The following is a 19,459-nucleotide window of genomic DNA, read 5'->3' as shown; positions in this document are numbered from 1 at the left end:
CCTTTATTAAGTCCTTCAGAGATCGCTGTAAGCCTCCCCAGCCTCGACTGACTTAAAGAATTGCTCTTTTCCAGCATTTTTGCAACTCCTTCCATTTATGCCTTCCTTCCAAAATTCACAGAGGCTTCACAGAGCCTCATTTCTTTTGTTCTGTTTATATACAGCAGTACAGCAGGCAGACAGTCCCAGCCTTAAAACACTTAGAGCCCTATTGACAATACAGAAGTGAATTCAAGAAACAAATGGTTAGAGGTGAAGAGTAAGGAAGGTCAAGTAATAATAGTGTGAGCATGTTCTGGTGACAGCCTGTGATTCTGTGTAGTTTTCTAGTTGCCTAAACTTAGATGCTCCTTAGATGCTACTGTTTCATAGAAGGTGGCAGAGGTGAATTGCAAAAAGGGAGCTAAAGCAGATAGATATTCTTTACTTTTTCCATGACCTATCTACCATGTATCAAGGTCAATGTAACAAAGCACCAAGATACCAGTAGAGGTTGTGGAATAAAATAACAAAAGTTGGAGACAATGGTAAAATGAAGGGGTTGATCAGTGATGGTATATGATAAAAGCACTATTATAGAGAAGGGCACTTAGTTATAAGTTCATGCAGCTGAGGAACAGAAGTAGAACATGGTGTAGCAGAGGAAGAATAGCACAAAGGAGATTAGCAGTTGAAGAAGCAAACAGGGAAGATCATGAAGTCATCAACATTTTGAATGACTCCCAGCATGTGCGGCCCAGGAGCAGAGACTCTAGCTGTAGTGGAACAAGAGAAGGACTCGTATGACAAGTTGTGACATTTGGTCAAAGAACAGGAGGGCAGATCTTAGAGATATTAGGAGGGTAAACAGAGCATGACAGCTTGCATGTCAGAGCCGTATAAAAATGATGGTGTATATATAAAATCACGACTGTGTATCTAAATGGCTAGGAAAGTGACAGAATCAGTGTGATTGTGCTGGTTTTGGCTGGAATAAAGTTTTCTTCACAGTAGCTAGTATAGGGCTATGTTTTGGATTTGTGCTGAAAACAGCATTGATAACACAGGGATGTTTTAGTTACTGCTGAGCAGTGCTTACACAGAGCCAAGGCCTCTTCTGCTTCTCACACCACCCCACCAGCAAGTAGGCTGGGGGTGCACAAGAAGTTGGGAGGGGACACAGCCGGGACAGCTGACCCCAACTGACCAAAGGGATATTCCATACCCTATGACGTCATGCTCAGCATATAAAGCTGGGGGAAGAAGAAGGAAGGGGGTGACGTTTGGAGTGATGGTGTTTGTCTTCCCAAGTAACCGTTACGTGTGATGGAGCCCTGCTTTCCTGGAGATGGCTGAACACCTGCCTGCCCATGGGAGGTGGTGAATGAATTCCTGGTTTTGTTTTGCTTGCACGCGTGCCTGTTGCTTTACCTATTAAACTGTCTTTATCTCAACCCATGAGTTTTCTCACTTTCACTCTTCCGATTCTCTCCCTGATCCTGCCGGGGGGGAGCGAGTGAGCAGCTGCATGATGCTGAGCTGCCGGCTGGGGTTAAACCATGACATTGACAAAGAAGGAACATTTAAGTCTTCATCAGCTCAGGTTATGAGAGGCCAAAGAGAGGGAGTGGGGTGAGGAGATGAGAGCTAGATTTTTGAGTCTCTGAGTTGAAACCATGTCACAAAGAGAAGAGGTGGTGTTATGGAAAAGAATCATGTTGGATAACAGCTGAAAAAGAAGGAAAGGAGAAAAATTATTCATATGGTTCAGACTGTGAACTAGCGGAGAGAAGCGTTAGAGAAGGAAATTAAGGTGAACAAGGGACGGAAGGATTTCAAGAAGCAGGGAACAGTGGCCTTAAAGGCTCAAGACAAGATGAATGAGGTAGCAGTTGAGACCCTAAGATTTCCTTAGGACGGTAGATCATTTGAGGCTAGAACACTAAGGCTCCCCTTAAGCACCAACTGACACCTCTCTATTTTTTCTGAGGGCATGACCTAACCATTCAGTCCTTCCTTTTCTTCAGAAAGGCAATTAGCATGAAAGAACAAAAAGAAAAATAGCTAAAAATATACAGTGAATCATGGAAAATTATATCTACTAAATTTCACAGTGTACTGCTATTGCCATAGTAACCCTGGTTGCTAGATTACTGCAAGCTGTTTCTTTGCTAAATTTTCCTGGAAGCTTTGCCAATTTTCAGTTTGGTTTCAACATGAAGTTTAATAAAGAATAGCTCTGAGAACTCACATTGCCTCCTATTTCTTTTTTGCCACCTCCCACTTTTATTCCCCTTTCTAAAAGATAAGTCCTTTAGGGAAGAGTTTTCAAAGGCATCTTTTGCCAAAGGTGCAAATAGACTTATAGCAGGATTTGCACAATCTGTTAGGTTTCTGATTCTTGATTTCCAATTCTGTGAAATGTAATCCTCTGTTGGAAAATGAGGTATTACTTACAGCTGCTTTTTTTGGTTGTTTTTCTCATTCCATCTAATAGAAAAGTCTAGCTCATCAGTGGTACAGCACCATATATCACAAAGCAAGAAAGTAAAAAAATAGCATGAGAGGGAACATGAAAAGAGACTTTGCCTCTTTGTCCTTCACTATTTTCCAAAAGAAACAGTTTCCAACCCTAATAACAATCCCCAATCTGAGAAGGGTAGGAACTATAAGGAAAGAAGGGGACTCAAGCAATGGACTTATTTGCTCACAGTTTCTTCTCAGACATTGTAGAGCTGCATTTCATGTGTGCTTTGAAGAACAGAGCTTTGTATTTTGCCTCCAGGTATGTATAACTGGTCCTCTTTTTTTCTCTTACCCTGTGGAAATTTCAGAAGAGTAGCGTGGGTGATGTATAGTGCCACAACAGAAGATGAGATGACTAAAAACATTGGGAAAACTTTGTGAGTTAAGTTCACCATTGCTGTTGATGCCTGCTTGGTAATGCACAATGAAACGCATGCAGCGTCACTCTTGCAGAGCAATGCTGTTGTCCTTTTCCATCCAGCAGTGGAAACATGTCCAAAAAAATGGCATCCTTCTGGCAGATGTACAGGCTCACGAGCTAAGTGGCATCCTCTAATTGGCATCCTTTGGCCAATGAGTCATGAAACCACGATGGTCAGAACCAGATGATATTTTAGATTTTGGAAATAGACAGATGATCACTTTGTCAGTCTGACATAGCTCATTAGAATGTAAAACCAAAATGCCTCTCACTTTTAAGACAAGAAATAGGATGATTGTGGACATCTAGAAGGACCAATAAAGTACACGTGTACTGTATCATTCAGGAGAGACCTCTTGTGACAATTGACATACCAACTTGTTAGAGACAAGGGAGAAAAAACTTGGGTGTAAAATCAGGAAGTTACTGTTTGGCTTGATTCTTGAGCATCTCAAGCTAAAGGCTGACCAGTCAAAGAAACAACTTTAGGAGTCATCAGGTGCAGAAAGAAACTTTCATGCTTACCATTGGCACACACAGAAATGCAAAAGGGACATACAATGGATATGTAATCTCTTTTGCTCTGAGAGAAAAAAAAACCAAACAAAAAAACCCCAAGTTGAAAATAGAGCTTAAGGCAGTGCTTCTGGTACAAAGATCTTTTGGAGTCAAAGCTCTTAACCTCTTAAGATACGACTCAGTCATCTACATAAACTTGTCTTGGGTAATACAAATTTAATTATTGCTGCTACTTTTGACGAGCCTGAGGTTAAATGATAAACTACTGTGTTTCATCTACAATTTCCTTTTGTTGCTGCTCCCTCCTTCTGGATAGTAAAGAGGAACTCAATAAGTTCTCTGAAAGTGAAGATGTATTTTCTCCTTAATAAAGAAACACACAAACATGTACCAGAAAAGAGTATCAGGGAAGACCTGGCTGGAATCAAATAGTGTGCAATAACAGAAGAAGAGAAAGCAGCTGTACAAAATATATGTATAGTGTCCCTTCAAAGATTCTCTATAGGAGTGCTTCTTTTGGTGAGGGAATTTGGTAACGCCATATAGATGTACAGTTGTACACTGAGAGAAACTATGGAGAGTAGAGTGTGATCAGAGACTGACTGAGCTCTGGGATAGGTTACAAAAATTCATAAAATACTAGAAAGGTTTAAAAAAGAAAGACCTCAAATGTTGTAAGCAAGAAGCATCGTCAAATGTGAGCTCTTTCAAAGGAAAATTATGGTATACACCCACAAGTAGGTCAGCTTTGAATCACTAAATTAATTTTCAGTATTGGATTAGGAAAAAATATTTTGTAACTTTTATATTTACAAATTTCTCTCTAAATATATTTACACATGTCAGTTTGGGGTAAGCTATCTCAAATTTCCCCACATCTACTCTCAAAGAAAGTTCATTTACCCTTGAGCAGCTTATAGTTGCCTACACACATGCTGTTTCCTAGGAATAAAGTCTAAGAATCATCTACTTAACACAGAAATCTAAAATGAGCATTGTACTCAGGTTCCTAAAAGGTGAGGGAGAGGTCATCTTGCATTTAAATTCATCTTTCCAACTCTCTTGCACAGTAAGCATCCACTAATGCTGCAGGATGATGAGCTGTCAGGCAAAATTAAAACTCCTCCAATCCCAGGATCACAGTACGTGATGCCAGATCTGTCCAGGACTACCAGGAAGGGATCCTGGGGTTAAACTTCCAGTCGTGCCCATCTTTTCATAATGAAACATACAAGAAAATTGGAGAAACATGTCAGATTTTAATATTTCAAAGTGTATTAGAAGTGAAAGGCTAAGATTCTCTCAACCTTTGATTCTCTGTGCTTTCTTCCTACCCTGTGCAACCACATAAAATTGTTGCAATCCCTCCTACATATTAAAATGTCTCCTTCAATTAATATTTCTTGCCAACTATGTGGTCAGATGACACACAGTGTGTTGTAAAAGAAGAGGAAAGTTTCCAAGCTAATTATCAAGCCAATAGATCAGTGCTCTTCCTTTGTCTTTAAGAATTGTGGTGACTTTGAGGGCGAAATCCTGTTTATGCAAATGCTAGTCAGTGTAGTAACGTTTCTCAAGTCACACATTGTGAGTGTTATGAAGGACAGAAATGAGGGTTTGCCTCACTGGAATTCTCCCCAACACACCCTAAATCTAAAACTGTGTGGCGACTTTCTCTGCAAGATACTGGAAAGGGAGGAAATAGAGAACCAGTAAGGTTTCTCCATCTGGCCCAACAGAGACAAATTCCAGGGCAGTCATTCAGAGGCTTCCGAATTCATGACTGCTTTTGGTTTTTTAATCTTGTTTTCTTATGCAACAAAGATCATGTGGTCATGAGGAGAGAGACATCCCCTTTACCCATTTAAGAGGTATTAGCTGGCTAGGGAGTAAGCCTGGAGATCCTGAGCAGAAAGATGGCTCGAATGTAATTGCAAATGACTAACCCAGCAAACCATGCTGCCCTTTGTTCAGCTAAGGAAGCAGAAACTAGGGGAGCAATCTATCTGGAGGTACTGAGGGAGTGGAAGAAAGGAGGAAAATCCATGGACACAGTTCTGTAGGTCACTAGGCCCCATTATTTCTGCTACTGAAAAAAATACTTCTTTGCTAAAAAGATAGCAAGCCAAGGGCTTTTCTTGGCACTTCTCTCACATTTTAGAGTTCTTTGTTGTAGAGGAGCAAGTAGAAATGCAAAGCATGTTCTTTGCTTAATGGATGGCCCTTACTGACATCCAAAACCATATAGAAATCCCAAAGCAACCAGATTACCTCTTGAACTGCAGGACAATTACTCTGAACTACCTTTGACATGGCAACTTGCCTTTTGTGCCTTTCAGTCCTCTAGTTCCTTGGGTAAATAGGTTGCAAAAATATGAGGCTTGACCTGATCCAAAATGCTCCCATCATTAGAGGTCAGCAACACATTCATGCAGGCAGATCTGCACAGACACGTGTGCTCTATTGCAGTGCTAACACATATATACTGTCTTGAAGTTGTTCTTGCTTGAATTTCATACACCGAATCAAAGCAGTAGCTAACTTCTTGAGTTACATTACATTTTTTATCATGGTGGTGGGTTTTTAATTGATTTTCCTAGTAGTGAACTGTCCCCAATTATATAAAGTTAGTCAATAGGTCCTGAAGACAAGCTCTAACAATACTTCTAGAATTGCTCTTAATTTTAAGCAGTTACAGAATTTACAAAGTTTATAGTCTGATTAAATACTTGAAATGCCAACATTTTAAGAACAGTATACAAAAGGGAGCTTATAATTACTACAATTTCATCTAACAAATTTTAACCTGGAGAGGGCCTTGCAACTTTGGATGTTAGAAATTATTCAGTATTAGATTTCGCATTTAGAAACTCACTTAACTAGCAAAAGCGTGCTATTAACTACTTAAAATTTAGTCTGAAAAGCCATTTCATGGCAGAGAGAATTCAAAATATAGAGGAAATTGGAGGTAAGAAATTATAATCTCTCCCACTTCCGTAGTCTTGAGAGAACTGTGGTTTATTCACAGGATTTTCTGACAAGGCTATGTGCAATAGCAAAGACTCGATGAGCCATTAAGTCCTTTTTTGTGCTATGCTCATAGGCATCTAATTTTGCCAGAGCCAGGGGACAACATGGAACCTGCAACAGAGTCTAATCTCTGCCTGAGGAGAACCACACCTGTAGCTGTTTCCAGACTGTTGCCCTTTCTAACTGTATCTGTTGTCTAGGGCATGTAGTCAGTCAAAATATTTTAACATTTCATCCACAGATTTAGAGCAAGTTTTAAGAGGAGGCACCTACAGCAGAACAGTTAATGCTAGTAGGTGATACCACCCCAGAATACTTCCATCGGGCGTAACATAATTTAACAAAAGGTTAGGTGAGAATTTTCTGAGCTCCAAGTTGAAGAAATCAAGCTTTATTTCCTTCTTTGAACTTTAAAAGGGAGATGCTGGTTTCTCCCATTCCTGTAACTGCTTCCTGACAGGAACGGGCAGCGTGGCGTGGTATGGCCGTTCCCGAGGACTCATGTGGCCCATGCAGCGCAGCGAGGTGGCTTCTGACCCTGTGGAGCAGCCAGGGCCCCCCGCTCACCGGGGGACAAGGCACAAACCCATGGGTGGCCCACGGGGCAGGGGCCTCACCAACCAAGACCCAGTCCCACAGCCCCCAAGCCAAGCAAAAAGAGGCAGAGTCAGGCCCTGACTGAGGGCTGAGCGCCCAGAGTGCCAGGCAAACTCACAGTGACAAGACAGACCCAAAGCTGAGCTGGAAAGTCAGCCTGCCAGGTCAGGGCCTGGAACAACAGCACCCATAGGCATAGCTGTGGCAAAACTGAGAACAGAAACACCTAGAACATAAACCAGGCCCGGACTGAAAGCTCAGGCCTGAGATTAAATGCAGACCCCAGGCCCAGGACAGGGCTGTGGGTGGAGGCCCCAGGTGAAGCCTGTCAGAGCCATTAAGGCCTATTAGTGCACTAGGCCTGAGTGTGCAGTGACCCGGTCAGACCAAAACTAGTCTTGCCAACACAGGAGACATCTTAATCATACAGCCTATGTCCCTGGAAACAGATGTCAGCACTGTGAATACAGGCAGCAGATGTTCTATTGCGTCCTTCTGCGTGTTTGTCTGTGTGGTTATCAGTCTACCAGCCTTGGAAACTATATTCTCTCTTTCACAACTATCAGGTAAAGCTGGTTGAAGGTGAGCGGGTGTCACATAAGGACAGTTATGGAAAGGCTGTTCACACGAATATGAAAATCTGCTGAGAAGTAGGGTATTAGGCTGGATCACCATTAACTAGATTACAAAAAATTGTTAAAAATGAATCCTGGATGCTTAAGGCGAAAACCATTTGTTTTGACAGTGTGAGTCTAAACAGCACGCAGATGTTGCCTTCTTTCCTAAAAACAGAATTCACTGGGGCAATGGTTTCCTGAACAAAAAAAATGTTAACTGATCTTACAGGTGCTTCCCTTAATAGCTGATGCATTTCTGAGACAGATAATGTGCAACATGAGAACTCGCTTAGAGCAAGATCTCTGGAATTAAACTTCATCAGCTTGCTGAACAAAAGCAGTGGACTTCTTCCCCTGTGTGCTCTGCCAAAAAGTAGAGATGTGGCTTTAAGTGGTCTCACTACACCAAAGGCTCTGTATTTTCTGCTTTCAAGACAGTTTTGTCCAGACTACACTGCTAGTTCACAGTGGGAAGCAATCAGGTGCAGTTAGTCTGCAAAGCTTTGAGCCACAAGCATAATCTGAGATTACTGCTGTTCTCCCCAGGACTTGTGCAGCCTTAACGACTGCAGACAGTTTCTTACCCTTCCTCAGCCTTTACATGGTTTCAATGAGCTGCACCTCACATCACGGTACCAGAGTGACTCTGATACACTGAATGGATGAGACGCTGTAAAACTATTTTCTGAATCCACAGAGATGGGGAAAGCATGTCATGCAGAGTATTTAAGCTTTGGAAGTGTAAGAAAATAGGGGCTATTTCTGTTATGCGAGACTTATCAGCAAATACGCTGTGTGGTTTTCACACTTCTATGCTGCATTTCCTACACCATGCGGTAGATGGCAGGAGCCAATCAACAAATTTCACTGCAATTTTTGTAGAAGGAAGGAAGTTGATCGGACTTATCTTTGTTAGATTCTCATGTTTAATTTAAAATAATTTTACAGTAGCCTTTTTACTTTTTTGGACATTCTTAATGCACATAATATTTCTCCTCTTGTAAGGTTTATTTCTTTTTAATGTAACTCGTATTATTAAAAGATCAGTCTTTCAAAATTGTGTTGATATTTCAGATTTTTTTGACGAGCTCTGAGATTTACTAGACAAGTTTCATAGATTTCTTAACTGAAACTATACTTAAGGTTCTGGTTCTACGACGTGTGAAATATTTACTTCCATGTTATTGCATTTGATTCCATCAGTCGTACTACAAACAACAAAAGAGAAACATGCTCAAGGCACTAAAAGAAGACAAATAAAAACATATTGGAAATAATCATAGCAAGCATAGGACCAAATATTCAGTTGCAAAGGATGAATCTGCCCCTAAATTAACCCCTCCAAGTATAATAAAAAAGGAAATATCTTACTTTCTGACTATAAGCCAAATTCCGAATGAAATATTTAATAATTTTTTAAAACAGTGATGAGCAAACTTGTAACTATGAGGAGTATCACAGTCTATTCTCAGAGTTAGTTGCTCATTACGTCTTGCAATCCAAAGGGATCTAGCAGAGAAACATAAACAAGGATTATGAAAATTTCTTCTTTGAATTCAGCCTGGTCCAGCTGGCAGTCCAGCGACTATGTAACACACCCAGCCCATCTCTGCTTCCTGAGAGGAGACAAGTGTGTGTTTGGTAGTGTGTGCTGTTTGCCCAACCAGCTGAACGTATCAGCTTGTCCTTGCAGAAGGCGGTGGCTTTAAGACTAAATTTCCATGGGAGAAGAGTGTGAGGCTGCAGCCATGCCTCTTCTCATACAGGAGCATGGCCCAGCACTTACAACACCCATGTGGCCGGTGAAAGTGCCGTCTGTCTTGTGTTGCTGGAGGAATTGAACTGTGTTGCTTTAAGATATCAGAGAACAAGTGGTTAATTGTGCAAACATGGAACCAGGCAAGGCTTAAGATTAGAGTTACTTTAACTGAACCTGGAAGTCCTGTAATGCCATTATTTCCAGCTATCACTGCCTGGATTATCAATTATCTCAGGTATGACTCACAGAAACATCTGGCTAAAAGGTAGAGCTACCACCACCCCTTTTTTTCTGTGGATAAACAAAAGTTCCCATCAAAGTGGATTACCTGGGGATTGACTGTTACTGTAAATTTGCCAATGCAAGATTAACTGATAAACCTGGTTTAATGTGAATGAGGAGTTCAAAAGAAACAATTTCCTCCTCTAAGTATAAAATCTTAAAACGTACTTTCCGTTAAACATCCTTGCATCCTCGTAGATAAGCAAGCCCACTCTGTCAGCCCTCCTGGACTTCAGCTGTCAGGGCCCTGGACACAGCCTTTGTCCCCTGCAAGGGGGAGCCTCACTGGAGGCATCCTCTTTGGCTCAGGCCCTCCTTCCGTCCTTGCCTGAGCTATGTTGCAGCTATGTAGCCTGGCCATGTACCTTCCTGAGACAGCTCTCTTCTGCTACTCCCTCACACCAGGTCACTGTAGCCAATTATTAAGGGTCTTTTCTAAGTGAGACAGTGAAATGCAAATATAGTCCCAATTACAGAAAGCATAGTTACTTATATCTAATAACTGACATATAGTTTCAACAGTGTACCAGAGCAAACTGGTGTTAATAAAACACTTCAGAAGCTGCTAGAAGTGCTCATCTTAGACTGAGTCTGCTAAATCTCCATGATAACTGAATAATCCTGGACTGCATTGTTTTCCATCCAGGATCCCAGTACTGTTTTCCATATTTTGTTGCTCAACTGCTGAAGGCAGAAATGTATTCTGTTTACATTCTCTCTGGTATAGGAAGGTACCTGTTCTCATTCATATGCTATAAAGAAGCTGTAATATATTTCATCTAGGCAAAGGGGAACAAAAGGGGAATGTTTAAAGCCATGATTACTCTTCCTCTAACCTTTTTGGGGGTGGGTGGGGGAGGAGACATTTTGTTTAAATCACATATGATACATTTATTAGAGCTTCAATGTATTATTAGCATTATTAGCTTTAGCAAGAGAATGTAGGAGTTTTTGGAAGAGGAGAGAATGATTTGAGGAACAGTTGATAACAGCATGATACAGTGGAGCAGAACTGAAGGCAGACCTCAAAAGCCTGTGATACATAGCAATGGTATTTCTCCTGGGACATATAAGCAGTGACAGTCATCTTTATTATACTATTGAATTTCTATTCATTTTTTAATTACTTGTAAGCTCAGGAAGCTACTGACCACTCCCTGGTACACTGAGTTGTACAGGCAGGCACTGGTTAAAATTTACTTTTCTCAGCTCTGCAGCTCCTCTGTTCTAATGAAGCTGTACAGGTCTCTGGCCATAGTACTTTAAAGCTTGTCCCTCAAAATCGGCAAATAGATGCAGATTCCCTCGCGATCTGTTCAAACATGGGAGCTCTCTCCCCAAAAACCTCACAATTCCTCACACTGGATCTGTTGCAACTGTAAACATGGAATTGGGGCCACTATGATGGGAGCACCTGCAAGACTGAGACACCATGAAGTCTCAAAGCTCTAACTCTCTTAACTCTCTTAACAACTAAAGTTCAAGCACTTATCAAACCTGTTAGATAAATCTTCAGAGTACAACTATAGGCTGGGAGAGGAATGGATTGAAAGCAGCCCCGAGGAGAAGGACTTGGGGGTATTGATTGATGAGAAGCTCAACATGAGCCGGCAGTGTGCGCTTGCAGCCCAGAAAGCCAACCGTGTCCTGGGCTGCATCAAAAGAAGTGTGACCAGCAGGTCGAGGGAGGTGATCCTGCCCCTCTACTCTGCTCTTGTGAGACCCCACCTGGAGTACTGCGTCCAGCTCTGTGGGCCCCAGTACAGGAGAGACATGGAGCTGTTGGAGCGAGTCCAGAGGAGGGCCACGAAGCTGCTCAGAGGGCTGGAGCACCTCTCCTATGAGGACAGGCTGAGAGAGTTGGGGTTGTTCAGCCTGGAGAAGAGAAAGCTCCGGGGAGATCTACTTGCGGCCTTCCAGTACCTGAAGGGGCCTACAGGAAAGATGGAGAGGGACTGTTTATCAGGGAGTGTAGTGACAGGACAAGGGGTAATGGGTTTAAGCTGAAGGAGGGTCGATTTAGATTAGATGTCAGAAAGAAATTCTTTACTGTTAGAGTGGTGAGGCCCTGGAACAGGTTGCCCAGAGAGGTTGTGGAGGCCCCATCCCTGGAAGTGTTTAAGGCCAAGTTGGATGGGGCTTTGGGCAATGTGGTCTAGTGGAGGGTGTCCCTGCCTGTGGCAGGGGGGTTGGAACCAGTAAGGTCCCTTCCAACCCAAACCATTCTATGATTCTATGAATACTGCAAATCTGATGCCATTTTGGCTTGGTTCTTATTTTCCAAGACAGCCTGGATTGAGAGCTGTTTGATGAGGAAGGCTGGAAATGAAGTGGACATCTTGTCCTGACCTCGAGCCCTTGGTGTATCACTGCTGTTTGTAGGGCCTTCAGCATGGGCCAGGATGAGCATGGTCCAAAGGGTTACTACTTCTCATAGGTGAAAGCCAGCCCATTTTGGCTGGACCAGATAGATGTTACCTGTTTGCAGACTTAGTGCCAGTCATCTGATTACTTTTAATAATTGCAGACTGGGTACCATTATCTCAGTTTTACTATTTTTATGCAACTGTATCAAGCAACCAGATATTACGAAACCTCTTGTTTCCTGAGCTAAAACAAGCAGTTTTGTGGTATGACTGGGTGTGAGGCAAGTAAAACGTTCCACAAATAAGCCTTCACACTACAGATCCTCCCCAAAACCCTTACATACGTAATGAATTTCCTTCCTTTGGTGCTCTGTGAAATACTGTCTACTCCACAGTTTGTTCTTCTGCTACTTTCTCAAAACTACACTTTGCTTAGATACAAGATGTATTTTTAAAAAGCTTTTTTGAAACACTTAACTTCCTAATGCCCTAGTGGAAGTGGGGAAAACTTGAGTCCTGAAGGCAGCCTAGAGGCTGCACTGACCAAAACATCACATTTTTAACAGAATTTACTTCCTTAGTCTAGCTATGATCTCTCTCTCCACCTTGAACCCTCCTCACTTATACTCAGGCTCTCTCCCTGGCTCCCATCTTGATCTACCTACACAGTTCCATCAATTTCAATTGCGAAACAATACTTACTAATTTAGCCAGATAGCTACAATTTTGTATTGAACAGCCTATTATAACAGCTTGGTGTCAAACTGACAGAATTTCTAACCTTACATCATGAGGTCTACTGGAAAATCTTAAAAATTGAAGAAGACATTATTTTGGGGGTTTATGAGTCATTAGGTAGGGGTCAGATCGTGTGAACTTGGGAGAAAATACCAGAAGAAAGCAGGGCCATGTGCAATGGATTTGTATCACTGCTTATAGACAGATCTTTGTAGAAGCAGAACTAAAACACTACGTTATTTTCAGGTAAAAATTATTTCTGATTTAAAACAGTTTCTTAAATCTACGTCTACAAAACTGAAAGGCTAGTGGATGAATTTCACCTTATGCTTCCATCAGGACTGCTATTCACACAGAAAGAGAATGAATAGAAGACTGACTATCTCCACTTCAGACATTTTTTGTATTTCTAAACTATCATTAAAATGTCACAATCCCACTGCAGTCCTGTTCACTTCAGGATTTTCTCTCTTATCACAGCAGTCGGTACGTTTGGGATCTTCGCTTTTCTTGCCATTGTGCACAATTTAACACCACCATCAGAGGAGGATAATGATTGCACATTACAGAAAGTTTTTGTTTTCAGCTTCATATGTCAGAGTGTAACTGAATCTATTGGTGATTTAAATTATTCCCTTAACTTTTTGAGGTTTCAAAAAGCTGTAAGCTCCAGTAATAATGACAGACTGTGGCAAATCAGCTCACTTTCTCTGAAAGGACTGGAAAGGCCATATTTACAGACAAATGCAAGAGAGAAAGGACTGATAAATTTCTGTTAAATTTTCACACCTCAGTGCTCTGACAGGTCACCACTCAATTTCTAAATTGAAATTTATCATCAAAGTTGGTATTAATCAGTGCAGAGGCCAGAAGCTTAACAGATCTTGGAGAACAAACTTCTTTCATGCTCTTACAGGTGATCTCTCCAGATCAGTGCAAGGGCTGAAGAAGACTGGATGTAGGGCCCTGCCATCCTGAGGGCCAAACAAAATGACCTGGCAGAGAGCTGGGCAGGCACATTCAGTGAAACTGAAACATGCACCAAGCTGAGATTCAAGCTAGCTTCCTTGGGAGGAGCTGGAGGAGCAGCCAGAATAATTGTAGGGATCTGGGAGGTATTTGCTTAAATGTTCCCTATGCCATTATCTTGCCTCGAAACTCAGAAGACATTAGACACCCTTCTCTACCCCAAGGTGGCAGGGAGGATCCAGAAGACATCGGTACTGCTTCTTACAGGAGTTGTAGATGCTGTCTTGACACCGTCAGACAGGAACCTCCCAGTTGCTTCTCTGCCCTTCAGAGGAAATGAGAAGTTCTCCTTACATCACAGGAGTATGGCAGGGAGGCAGCAGCTCAAAATGTCTATTCTCTATTTCAGTGGCAGGGAAAGCCTGAGGCTTTCCTGGTGGGGCATCCTGGCTATGCCATTTCCTCTTCTGTCCTTTTCAAAGCCTTAAAACACTTCCGTCTTTGTCTGTGGTGGACAAACATGCGAGAGCAGCAGAGTGTGAACAGTTTGCAAGAGGGTACTGTTCTGCAACTTGTCATAGCTGTGCAAAGGCAGCAAAGTGCACCAGAGAGCAGAGCTATGTGTATATTGGGGCAAAAGAATGCATCTGAGAGCTTTCGGGTCAGTAAAGGGACTTTTTTGTGTTTGTGCCCTTAATGTATCCAAGGCCCTGACTAAATATGGCTCATGAGCAGTTTCCTGTCTCTGAGACAAGGAAGCATGCTGTGACATTTCTGGTCTTGTATCTACACTGTCGATACCTAAAAAATAAAGAACTCCAAGGCTTTCTAGCTGCAGCCTTCTTTTGGCACCAACTTAATTCTAAATAGGATAGTCTTGAAATCATTGGGAATTATTTTTAGAAGTTTAAGAGGAATGAGAAGCATTATCTCTGGACCTGAGTTTGGACAGAGACTCCTGATTTTGGACTCAGCTGTGGCCTAGTTTGGATCCACGAGCTCATAATATTTTCTAACTCTGTGTTTTGCTAGTAAATTTATGTTTCTTTGTGAGTGTACGGAAGACTACTTAGCTAGTGCTTGAAAGCTTTGTTTCGTGTGTTGTCAGGTTATCTTCTTCCCTCCACCTCTGAAACTGCCTTGTCTATTTGCTTCCCAGGATTTTTTCTTTTGTAAGCCTCTCTCTCTATTCTCCTCAACAGACAGGTCATTTCTGTAGCCAAACTCACTGTTGTCAGAAGACCTTTTCAGAGCTCATCTCCAGTTCTGTTATGATAAATTTATGGTGCAGGGTACTTTCATTTATGTTTTATTTCCAATTCCAAGCTCTAACTGATCTCTCACAAGACCTTTAGATGCCTAGTTATATACAAACCACCTCTCTGCTTGCTGATACAAAGCTATGCATTATCACTTAGATTATTCTTGCGTTTCTGGTTAATGGAAGGAGCCCTCCATTCCTTTACAACATTCACTGTCCACATCTTAGACTGTGACTTCTCCACAATGATCGCCTGTCATACAGAGGTGAAGTGACCTCTAGCAAGTTGACACTTGTTTCCTGTAAGCTTAAACCCTGATTACTCAAAAAGCCCTTGCATTCTTTCCACCCTCATCAAACATTCTTCCCACGTCAGATGAGTTCATTTATTTCCACTAAAGATGAAAGCCCCAGCTATGTGAGGATCCGGTTCAACAAACTTTTACTAGCATTTATTTCTCCAATGGGTTTGATACTACGATAGATGCTGTCCCCTTTTCTCTTCCTCTACCTTGTAGCAACTTATCAAAATGGTACATATTGACCTCATGCTGTACATTTTTTTTCTCCTTACTTCCTACTCTCACAGAAATATGGGGCTGTTTAATTTTTTATGCATATATTTATGGACATGTTTACTTTCTTAATTAAGCTATTGTTTTATTTTAAGAGGATGCCGTCACTATAAAAATCATACTAAAATGTTAAAGTTACCAGCTAGTACTGAAAGAATGAAAATTATTTACTTCTCATCATTAGCAGTGTTCGGTTTTTCAGTCATCTTGGGGTATACATGCTGAAAATAGACCAGTAAGTTTCACTTCTGCTTAAGACTTCACTTTTTTATTCTTTTGCATTAGAACAAGGCCACTTTGACTAGGCTGCAAACACAGCAGAAAATTATATTCACATTAAATTCTCCATGGAATTACAGAGTAAGAGCTAGTTCACAAAGATTGTTCTGTATATTTTGGGTTTTACAGAACCTAAGACTTAGCGTTCTACCAGAACATTGCATTTTAAATTATCATCCAAAAGGTGCGGCCAGCTGCCTGTAGCTATTTTGTTTCATTGTACCAGAGGAAAGAAAACAAAGGTAAAGTGAAATATGTTTTAAAATTCTCTCTGACTTCTTGTATATGTCTGAGTTGTGAGACTGACTGTCCACATGAGAAATTCCACTTCCTTTGGATGCTACTGAGTACGAGTCTGTACAGATTCACAAATTCACAGAGTGGTAGGGGCTGGGAATGGAAACCTGATCTCACAAGTATGGTCTGGAGTCTTGTTGTCAAGGTCATTCAGCCTTTCCTGAACAGAAAGAAACTGCAGGAAAAAGAATATAAACTGTTTTCTATTATACTTTTGACCGTTTATTGGACAGAAGGGATTTTTTCCCCCTCATGTTTAATTTTAGGTCTATAGCAGTCCTATAAACAGCCTCTTGGCAAACAGTTGTCTTGAAGCGGTCCTGTGAAAAGGTCTTCTATTCTTAACTGCATTGGAGAATAGGTGGGAGGTCTGTGTTGAATTAGAGAATCACACACAGACTGGTAGGGGTTGGAAGGGACCTCTGGAGATCATCCAGTCCAACGCCCCTGCTAGAACAGGATCACCTAGAGCAGATTGCACAGGATCACGTCCAGATGGGTTTTGAATATCTCCAGAGAAGGAGACTCCACGGCCTCCCTGGGCAGCCTGTTCCAGTGCTCGGTCACCCTCCAAGCGAAGAAGTTTTTTCTCATGTTCAGGTGGAACTTCCTATGTTCCAGTTTGGGCCCGTTGCCCCTTGTCTTGTCGCTGGCCACCACGGAGAAGAGCCTGGCCCCATCCTCTTGACATCCACCCTTTAGATATTTGCAAGCGTTGATGAGATCCCCTCTCAGTCTTCTCTTCTCCAGGCTAAACAGACCCAGCTCTCTCAGCCTTTCCTCATAAGAGAGATACTCCAGTCCCCTAATCATCCTTGTAGCCCTCCTCTGGACTGTCTCCAGTAGTTCCTTGTCTTTCTTGACATGGGGAGCCCAGAACTGGACACAGAACTCCAGATGTGGCCTCACCAGGGCAGAGTAGAGGGGGCAGAGTACCTCATTCAGAATAATTTATGCCTCAATCCAGGTTGATATTAATTATATCTTCAATCTGGCTTGCAAATGCTAAACTTGGGTAGCAACTTGGCTGTGTCGTAGGGGCTTATCCAGCCAAGTAAACCAAAATGTCAGTAACACCTGTGAGTTTTGGGCTATTACAAGTGGCTCATTAAATCTCTGTATTGAAATGCATTTCTGATCTTAAGAAAAAAAATGGGATATAGGCTGGTGTTGCAGTTATAGATTGGATATAAAACTATGTCATGGGCTGCCTGGAGCAGCATCTCTTCTCTTAGGTCTGCTGGCTGCTCTCTGCATGCTGTGAAGGAAAATAATAGAGAGCTGCAGGTAAGAGGAAGTGATTACTCTTGAAATCTTTTCCTCTGATTCGTTAGTTTAGCACATCTTCTCACTTTCTTCCCTGCCTGTTCTGCGGCTGCCCTTGGTATCTTTGTACCTGAGTTGGTTCCCACCACAAGGGCAGCATCACAGAAACTATTTTGAATCATCTCCATTCAATGATAGTCACTCTGCCCATGGAATCCAAGGAGCCAACGTAGCTTTAGAGGCTTCTGTGTAGTTGAGCAGCAACTAACCCCCCCGATGCTCAAAAACTTTTGCTTGTGAAAATAAAAATAACAATCAAAAAAGTAAAGTTGAAAAAAAGTAATATTGAAACAGATTTGTCTGTGCAGGGGCAGCCTTTAATCTTAGCAAGAATGACAATCTCACATGGCATGTAAACCAGTGAAGGAAGTGCTGAAACACTTTTTTTTTCCTGGTAAGAATATATATTTGCCCTTCCGTATAGGCTACTTGAAGGGTAAGCTTCACTCCTCTGATCCATCTTATGAACTCATGTTCATAAGCGTATTTAATAAATTAATTCTTCACATCGTTGGATAGAACAGAGGCATCACATTCCATATTAGGAGCTTTGTTGATATTGGGAAGACAGATGGAAGATTTACTTAAGACACTAGCAAACAGCAAATGCAAAGGATTTGCCCCTGTCAGGTATGCTTTCGGCAAAGGCATCTTCCAGAAATACAGATCTGAGCGTTCTCAAGAACAGTCGGTTGTATATTCCCTGAGATCTCTTGTGCCGTAGAAGAAACTACATTGAGTTTGAAAAGGAATTAGTAAGAACTGGTTCCAGTTTGGTTGTTTGAAGTGTACCTACCAAGCCTGCAAGAATTCCAGATTTGCTCACATTGAAGAAACTTTTCCTTTTACCACCAGCTAAACTTGTATATATGATGCTGAAGCTACAGGGACATGATTTTTCTGTAGAATATAAATAAGGGAGAAAATATGGATTTCTTGAATAGGGTGATAAACAGATCAATACTACATGAAAGAGATATTGATGGGTATGAAATTTATGTAGTGAAGCTTGCTCCTTTTATAATTTCAAAATTAACAGAATTTCACACTGGAACTTACATAGAGAGGTTTTATTTAGCATAAACTGAAATTTTACAAGGATGGTCAGAAGAAAGCAGAGATTTAGAGCACAAACTGATACGATGTCAGCACTTTAAGAAAGAAATTATTAAATCAAAGAAGAGTAACTGATTATCCTAGTAGCACAGAGAAAAGTAACTGCTGACATATAAACTAGCCATCTAGGAAAAGAAAAATGTAATCAAATGAGAGTAGTATTTCATTCCACTTGGGAGGAGCATTCAGATAAAATACAGGGCAATTCAATATGATACACATAATTGCTTCTGAAGAGAATAAACAAAGAACTGATCTATAGTAATGAATACCTGCACAAATCATAGCAAAATCTGGAGAGGGGGGCTTATTTTGAGTATGACAGAGAAATGTATTTATTGCTAATTGAATTATATTCTAAAGTTATGAAGCCATCAGAACTGTTGAATGTTGATTTCTGAGATAAAATCAGGGTTTGCAAGGCAGGAGAACTGGAAACTGAGGACTGACAGGGAGCACCAGCTCTCAGGCAGAGTTTCAGACATCCAGTAATATCTGCTGGTTCCAGCACAGCCTTTCCTTGTCAAGGTGTCCTCAGAATAATGAGAAAGCTGAGAGAAACATCACTGAAAGAAAACTAAGCATGACAATACACAATTCTGATTTACTACTGTGTAGATCTGCAAGATGAATATGGATTTTACTTTGCAAGAGACCTCCAAATACTAGATGTGCACATAAAAACGGAGGAAAAAGAAGACAGAAAAATCTTATCTAGCAGATACACCAAACCTTTTAGCAAAACACAGAATTAGAACAAGTTTTCCCAAGCTACAGAATAAGTAGAATAAGTCTGATTTCT

The sequence above is a fragment of the Grus americana genome, chromosome 5, assembly GCF_028858705.1.
Source record: "Grus americana isolate bGruAme1 chromosome 5, bGruAme1.mat, whole genome shotgun sequence".
Taxonomy (NCBI): Eukaryota; Metazoa; Chordata; class Aves; order Gruiformes; family Gruidae; genus Grus; species Grus americana.
This window is presented reverse-complemented; position numbering follows the sequence as displayed.